Here is a 9,415-nt window from a genome sequence, read left to right as displayed (position 1 = left end):
GGATAAGACCTACAGGTTTTACTGCTGGAGTCTTTATGATGAAAGGCATAGTAGGAAATCATAGGCCATTGGGTCTGTGCCTTTGCAGGGGATCATGGAAATCTGGTCTCACTTGCTGTCTTATCTTTTGCTTCTTGGCTTTACTCCACCACATATTCCCAATCATTATTTGCCCCAGGCTCAAGACTGAAAACAAAGGGTGATGCTTGCACACCATGGAGAACTACTCTGCATAAAGAAAGATGTACATGACTTATTTGTAGGGAAATAGATGCACCTTGAGATCATAATGTGAAGTGTAATAAATCAGATATGTAGGCTAAATATCACATGGTTTTTCTTATACGAGAAACTCAGGGTAAAAATTAAGACTAAATAAAAAAAAAGAGATAATAGGATGTAGGGAAATAGATTGTTCTCAAAGGGGAAGGGGATCCAGAGATTAAGGAAGAAGGGGAGGGAAGATATAAGGGATGGAAAGAGGAACTGGGATGTGTTATGTACACACACTAACTCCACACAAGAAATGTGAACGTTATGCACTGAAAACAAGTACAACAAATGAGGAAGGGGATCAAGGGAGGCAGAGAGGGATGGAAAGGAAGCAGAAAAAGAAAAATTAAGATATTTTATGTACGTGGACAGACTTCCCACAAGAAATGTAAGCATAGGCACCTCACATGCGTATTAAAAAAATGAAAACAATATTTGGGACCACAAGTGTTTTAAATTTTGCTTATTTCATGATTTTACAACATTTCAATATACAAATTAATATATAGGACACAAGTATAAAGAAGAAATGCATTTACATGCATAGGTACCTTATAAACATAGTGAGAAAGTAAATTTACACAACATTTTAAATAATTTTGTGCATGAAAAAAGTTTCATGGTGCGAAAATTTCCATCTGTTGTAGGCTGTACATTTTCAAAACGTTTAAGATTTGGACACGTTTTGAGTTTTGGATTTTCAGATTAGGGATGCTCAACTTGTGATAAGACATCAAACGAGGTTTTTATATTGTCAGATAGGTAGCATGCAATTTAATATCTACCCTAATGATATTTAACTATTGATATCTCTTGGAAACTTCCTAATGTTATTAAAAGCCAAGGAAATAAATCAGCTAGGTCATTACTTATTTTATTGTTCTTTCCTTGTCATCTTTTCATACACACTCTTTTCATAAGCATATGGGAGGGAACCCCGAGGGTATTACTTAACCTCACAGATTAGGTGTTTTATCTAAGAACTTTGTTGTATTGTGACCTAAACTTGGAAGTATGTCTTGAGACAGCGTGTGCTTTTATGAAACTTGTTTCTCGTGCCGCAATCACTAATCTGTCTCTGAGAAAAATTAAATAAAATTGATTTTAGGTTCATTGCACTTAATGGACTTATTGCTCTACATTACACCATATTTCAAACCTAGTGCTGCTGAGATGCCCGTGGCATATTCTTCCCAAACACAGCTTTAGTGTTGATATAGTCCTGTGCATTTGGAATCGCCTGGGGTCAATGTGCAGGATATACGATGCTACAAGAGAAGTGTGAGCAAACATCATGTCCACCCTTTAACAGGGCATCAGTCAGTCTCTTCTGAGACGGATTTAAATGCATTTCAATGTTCAAGTCAGTATGGATATGAAGACATTTAAATAAATGCATTGTGTTTATCTGAATCTGAGATCAAGCCACACGTTTATTTGAATATGTGATGTGCAATCAATCAAATAAATGCTCTAAGTGGATTTATGTCACTCTGTGATAATGTATTCAAATAAACGTCTCCATCATTTATAGCAATTCAAGAATGTAAACTAGCAAGTATATTTCTTTTGTTCTTTATAAAGCTTGAATAGATTATAATTTCTTCATCTGAGTGATAAATACATTGTGTAACAGCGAGATGAGACTAGATTTCATTAACCACATGCAAAAAATGATATACTTTAAATTATTTTGTAATTTAAATCTACTCTTCCAAATGAATCTATCACTGGAAAATAGTACTTTTTGGTTATTGTAACCATTATAATCATCAATTGTAATAGCCTAATAAATTGGGCTATATCAAATAATACTGATTTTGAAAGAAAGAACAGTGAGATAGTCACCCATATAATTATTGTGGACACAAAGAAGTAGGTTGGAACTCACACTTACTGCCTTGTATAAGAATACTTTTATATGATATCAAGGAGGATAAGGACAAATATTTCCTGAAGAAATATACATGCCAACTCAAGAGAGGATTGGATGTTTGTTTCATTACATCAAATAAAAGCCTACATAAAAGTAACAATGTAGAAATACTCACCATCCGGAGCATATCACACACACACACACACACACACACACACACACACACACACCTAAACTGCCTACAGTGATTCATGGGATAAGAAATGATCCATAAAAGTAACTTAGAGATATCCTATTTATGCCAAATAAACTTGATTTTTGATAAAATGATGTTGAAACTAATATATTTTTACTGATGTTTGGTGCTCACTTCTGCAGCACATATACTAAAGTTGGAATGATACAGAGAAGATTAGCATGGCCCCTGTGCAAGGATTACAATCAAATTCGTGAAGTGCTCCATATTTTTAAGTGCCGAGGATTTAGCTCAGTGGTTCTGCTGCCTGCCTTGCTTGCAAGCACAAGCACAAGGACTGGAGTTTGATGCCCAGTACAAAAAAAAAGTGATGTTTGAAGCCCAGTTTTAGTATTTTATATTAAGACAATGCTAAGAAATGTACACTTAGCCATAGAAAGGAATACATTTGTGGGATAATATAAGGATACTAAGACCTTAAGCAAGTGAAATAGATTATACAAAGAAGGCTAAATATCCCATGGTTTGTCTTATATGAGAGACTCAAAATTTAAATAATTTAAAGAGCAAAATAAAAGAAAAATTGTAGGAAATGGAAGTAGCCTTCTCAGAGATGTGAAAGGGCTTGGGAGAAGAGGGAAGAGCGGAGGTGGGGGAATGTAAGAGTCAAAATGATCAAATGATTTGAAAAGTATATGTACTAATTAGCCAGGATAATTACAATTATTATGTATCACAAACATGTAATAAGAACCCATAAAACAGAGAAAGCTCAATCACAGATTTTACGATGAAAAATGAGAGTATCTCAAGAATACATAGTAAAAAGAATTTTATTTTTAAGTTTTGAGACTTTTTTGCATTTGGAATGAGAAAGCTAGGAAAATTTGTGAGGCACCTCATTGCATAAATAGCTTTGATGAAATTCTTGATTCCAAAGAAATAACTAAAATATTTCCACAGTAGGTTTGTTACTAAGGCAAGGAACGCTACCTATGGAAACCTGGGCACTGACACAGCAAGGGCTGGTCCCTTGCTATAATGACCATAGGAAATATAATGTTCTCTAGTAGAATGTGTGATCTTCCTGTAGTGTTCATATATCCCTCACTCTAAACACATAGACACAGCACTCAGACACACAAATCACATACGTAAACACCTGCATGCACATATACACACAACTCGTTCCACCTCGCTCTTCATATTCCTAAAGTAATCCTCCTACATTAGGATTCTTCTGTATCCCTACCTATCCATAGGCATTGCAGAGTATAAACTGGTCTACATATTAAGTCTCCTTCCCTGCGATGCACAAGTTATGGTAACTGTTGTATTTGCTTGCTCATTGTTGTGTCCTGCACCTAGCCCCATACCTGGAATCATAGTGGGTAGTGAAAATTTGATGAATGGAGTAATGGATTATTTTACATATCGTCCTAGTTTCTTGTCACTGAGACCCAATACCCAATACCCACAACTCTAAGGAGGAATAATTTATTTTGGCTCATTCTTTGTAGGTTTCAGTCCATTTGGCTCCAAGGCAGGGAAGCATGGCAGAGGAAAAGCAGACGGAAGACGAGAGAGAGAGATCAAGGCAGGAACAGAAAAGAGCTAGCCCCAGACCACGCCCCCCAGTGACCCACCTTCTCTGAGATCTCTAACAAGTAACCTGTAATCTCCCATAATCCAATCACCTACCCAAAGTCCCACCTATGGGTGCATGAGGCTTTGGGGATATGCCTAGATATAAACCCTAACCCCCAACATTCATGTGATGTGGACGTTGGAGTAACATAATGGTAAATGTGTAAACTACTAGAAATTGCCTCTCAGCGTGGTGTTCTGAAGTTCTAGAACTTTCTGTTACTCACTAGTGTACGTGTTTGTGCCTCTGAGAACCACGTTTTGTTTTGACAAATTGAAGAAATTGGGTCAAATGACAGCTAAGATCTATTTAGATCCAGGATTTAATGATTCTTCAGGTCTCATCTAGAAGTTTTATCCTGTTGTCAAATAAATCTTACCAAAAAATTATTAAGTTGTTGAACTGCACAATATTTGTGACTATAGCCTGATTTTCTGTTAAAGACACTTGTTTCTCTATTAGTATCTACTTTTATTAAGTCTGACATTAGAATGCAAAGCTCATCAACATTTTACTTTCATTTAATATATATATTGTTTCACAGTTGTTGTCTTGTATCTAATTAGAAATATCACTAATAAACTAAAAATACTATCCATTTTCTATTTTTTCTATGTAATGAATATCTAAATTATGGTAATTTATACAGCTGAATGTGCATTATTTAAGTAATTAATTGGTTTTCCAATTACAAAAGTTGATTTTTCTTCCTTTTCACTGTATTGTGTTATATATAATGTATTATGTGTTGTATTATTGAAAAATGTTATTAACTACCATACATATGAAGATTTTGATAAGTGATCATTTGTTTATTGATATTTAACTAGATGTTTCTTATATTCTATTGGTTTAATATTTTAGCTAATACAAATATTGTTTTGATAGCATAAAGCTTTTTTACAAGTTATTATGCTTCTTATCCTTACTATAATTGTTCCTTTAAATTTGTATGTACTTATACATCTGTATTGCAGTGTGCTCAGTCCTGTCACCATTATGCTTTTATACATTTCTCCAAAAGTTTCATATGCAATTTCTAAATAAAAAATACTAAATTAATTGAACATAATGGAAATAGTGCATAAAGTGTTTGGTAATATGTAGTTTTAAAATATCAGTTACACAGCTCTCAAAATAATTTACAAAACATCTAAAATGTATTGATATTTTAAGGTGTTCCCAAAACTTCACAAGCTTAAAATGCTGCACAAAAAATTGAGAGGTTAAGAAATATGCCGAATCTATTTCAATACTGGAAATTAACAATAAAATATTCTAGCCTTTCTCTGTCCTTTTGTTTGATTTGTTTTTCAAATGGTGGTGCTAAGTCATCCCTATTTTTTTGCTTTTTATGGCACTTTTTTTTTTTTTTGCAATGGCAGCTGAGGTTAGAAAGTATTGTTAACTTCTGTTCATGCTTGCATGCTATTGGTTGAGAAATATTCATAAATATATGGTATAGATTATACTTTGAAATTTCACACATAGCCATTTTTCAAATGAGCATAAGGAAGGAGCTTCTTCCTTTTATCTCATAGGAAACCTCCCTTTCCAAGGGGAAATGAAAGCCATTTGAAGAGCTACCATACGTGAACATATGCTGCAGATAGTTTTTACCATATGTGCTGTAGAAACACTTTCAGCTTTAACTCAGTTTCCTGTCCTTGATCAGTTTGAACCATACTCTTTACATTACTATGAGTTGAATGTAATTCTTGTGACTTATATACTTAAGATAGTACTGTCAAATAAGTGGATGGTAATTATTCATTCATTTTTTTAATTCACTGAGGTAACATTATTCATAATAACTCCATTTGGGATTCATGTGAGAGACAGTCCATAATTCCAATGTTCAACTATATGCCTTTTGCATGGGCACAATCTGTCTGTAGTGAGTAGAAGAATTAAACCTGTCAAATAAAAAAGTCATTTTTATAATATCACATTTTGATGATATGTTTTACTCTCATATTGGGCTCAATATGACAATATTTCTACTACATATAAATACACTATACATTTCAGTCCTGTGACCAATATTCTTAAACTTATGTAGAAAGTAATGATTGTTATATGAATGAGAGAAGCAGAGAGATATCGTACCAATGCTGTTCTATGACAATTTCCTTTTTCAAATTATTTTGGGGCCAATGAAAGACAAAAAATTTTACTATTTATAAGTCAGATCAATTTTAATACATAAATCATATTAAATACTAAAAAATGAACTGGAGATTTACTTAAATCATTTAAGAAGATTCAAATATAACTTCAGTAAGAATTTGATGATGCCTACAATGTCAGAAATCAGCAAATAATTTTAAAATTGTGCAACTTTCCCACAGAAAACAATTCTCCCTTTCAACAATGGCCCTTTTCTTGATTTCAGAGTTTTGTTTCTGCTTTCTTATCTTTATAAAGGAAGCTTTAACATCAACCATGAATGAACTGACTTGAATTGCACTGTCATTGAACTCTCCTGTAGAAATTCAAGAGGTGGATTACAGCACAATTGTGATCCAAAGATTGTTTTCTGAAAAGTTCTCTTGAATTATGCATACATGACATTTGGATTCTGCTGTTTGAAGTTTATAATTCGGATTGCTATTTAAATATTAATGAGTTGTTTGGGAAATTTTACCAAACAGATAATGACCAGTCAGGATAACTGGATAAGGATCCTTATAAATATATATAGTACTTAAGCAGTTTGACTTGATGTTTCCTGTTTGGAGTATTTCATCCTGTTTGCAACATTGTTAATTAGTACAAGGAAGACAATTGAAAAAGCACTTTCAGAGTATAAAAATGCCATACATAAAAGCAGAGTACCTGAGTGAAATCAGAAAAACTTGTACAAAAACTTTTTGACATGACTGAGAACTGATTTATGTAAATCAATATTATAAATTAAAACACTAAGATAATTACATTGACAACTTATAAATCATACAAAACACACTGAAAAGAGAAAAGACAAAAAAGGAAAAGTTAAGAAAGCTGATGATTAATGTGATTAATGTTTCTTCATTGTATGACTATGTCTTCACAGCCTAAAGGAAAGGAGTGAATCCATGCTTTACTGCAGAGACAATGTTTAACTAAATAGTCAACACAAGAATTTTTCAATATTATTTAATTTTTATTACTTTAAGGAAACATCCAGTTCAATAGTTCAGGAGTTAAGAAAAGTTCTGAATTCTGTTCTATCATTTAAATTTATGATCAAGTTACTGTTCAAGTTAGATCATACTACAGAGGTTCAAAAGGAACTGTAAAGGTAGAATGATTAATTCTAATGTGGCTCGTGAGAACATCTAGAAAATTATGGAAGTTACAGCTTGAGTTTCTAGCCAAACTGGGTCTTGGTTATTCTTTTCTACTAAATTTTCCAGAGGCCTAAAGATTTAGTCCATTAAAAAACTGCTAACATGTGTTAGGGGCTCAATATCTCAAAGCCAATAGGTGATAACAGTAGGCGTTAAAACCAAAAACGAAGTACAGGGTTCATGCCCTTTCTAAAAATTATGTTATGTCCTTAAATTCTAAAAATTACAAAGCCTCATTTCTTATTACTACCTTTAAACAGCTGAGTAAGTGCTCTGAATACAATCCTTTCATTTTAAGTGAAAAGAAGTTAGGTTCAGAGAAATCCAGTGACTCGCATCGCATCTCCTAAGTAGTTGGTGACTCCGGATTTTGAGTCAGGTCTCAGACATGCGCTTCTGATACTTCTCTTTAGCTATAGTCCACTTTTTTGCTGCCTCTTAGAATTGCCAGAGTTATTTCAAGGGCACCTCTCCGGAAATCCGGTGACTTTTATTTTTTAATTTGGCAGATTTTGTTTAATGGAAGGTTACTTTTGGGGGTGGGGGGTGCTGCCAGGGATGGAACTCGGGGCCTTGCGCTGGCAAGGCAGACGGTAAAACCACTGAGCTAAAATCCTCGGCCCAATAGAAGGTTACTTTCTAACTCAACTTGTGGGATTTGCTACATCTCAAGGAATCACTTCTTTGTATTCTTTCATATCACCCTTTTGTATCAGTCACTACACCACGCTTCCTTTAGGCTAACAAGTATTTATTCATAGTTCTAAGATCCACAGTCCTGTGTTAGGCAGCTGTTATGAGTTAATCAATAACCTAGATTTATGGGCTCACAAGCCTTATAGTGCCTTTTTCACTCAGGTTTGATATCATTTTACACCTTTCTATTGTCACTGACATCAGTTTATTGTATTAGTTTCTATACTGTCTGTCCCTTCTGTATTTCTCTTTCAAAATGAACACTAAGTAATATCAATTATTCTCTTATTCAAAATCTTCATTAACTCACACACTCAAATTCCACCACAACCTTTTTTGGACATAGTTATTTTTTCTTTATCTTTATCGATACATAAAAACATGAATTTTTACATATTAATGGGTTTCTTTGTAGTCTTTTGACGCATGTACGCATTGTATAATGTTTAAAGCAGGTTAAACTGATGTATCACTTCAAACATTTATGATTTGTTTTTTGGAGAAAAACTTTCAAAATCCCCTTATTCAGCTAATCTGAGCATACAACACATTATCCGTCTCTACAGACGCTCCATTGTGCAGTAGCAAACTGGAAGCCCTTGCAACTATCTTAGTGTGAATTAGGAACCATGAATGGACCTTTCCACGTCCCTCTTCCTCCTTACTCTTCTTGGTCGCTGGTGACCACCATTCCATTCTTAGCTTCCATGAACTAACATTTTTATAACCCGTATACGAGTGAGAGTACACAGGTTTTATCTTTCTGTATCTGCCTTACATCACTTAAAGTAATGAGCTCCAGTTCCATCCACGTTGTTGCCAATAACAGATTTTTAAATAACTAAATAGTATTCCTTTGTGTATATGTGTGTATTACACTTAATGTATCGATCCATTAGGTACTGGACTTTTACATTGTTTCCGTTTCTTTCCTCTTGTGAATACTGCTGCTATGAATGTGGGAGTACAGATATATCTTCAAAACACTGATTTCATTTTATTATTATTGTTATTATTAATTATTATTATTTTGCTATGTACCTTGTAGCAAGATTTGGGGATTGTGTGGTAGTTTTGCTTTGATCTCATTTTTTTAAGGGATTTCTATCCTGTTTTCCACAATGATTTTACTGATTTTCTTTCCCACAAACAGTATATAATGCTAACTCTTCTCCATATCCTTACCAGCACTTGTTATCTTTAGCTTTTTAATAAGAGCTATTTTTAATGGAATGAGGTGATAGGTCACCGTGGCTTTGACTTTTATTTCCCTGATGATCACTGATGCTGAGTATTTTTTTCATATATCTACTGACCATTCCTTAGGGGAATTTCTATTTAGGTCTAAAGATTTTCTTTTCAAATTAGTTTATTTGCTTTTTGCCACTGAG

At 33.8% G+C, this 9,415-nt stretch overlaps 1 non-coding gene across 1 annotated transcript; it reads left to right on the top strand.

Moving 5' to 3' along the window:
- The first annotated feature begins 2,511 nt into the window (after window positions 1-2,511).
- LOC117287512 lies at window positions 2,512-2,618 on the top strand. The gene has a single exon (XR_004518791.1). It is a non-coding gene; the product is annotated as a U6 spliceosomal RNA (small nuclear RNA).
- Window positions 2,619-9,415: the final 6,797 nt, after the last annotated feature.

Source organism: Fukomys damarensis, unplaced genomic scaffold (assembly GCF_012274545.1).
Source record: "Fukomys damarensis isolate Sample0158 unplaced genomic scaffold, DMR_v1.0_HiC HiC_scaffold_3, whole genome shotgun sequence".
NCBI lineage: Eukaryota > Metazoa > Chordata > Mammalia > Rodentia > Bathyergidae > Fukomys > Fukomys damarensis.
This window is presented reverse-complemented; position numbering and strand designations above follow the sequence as displayed.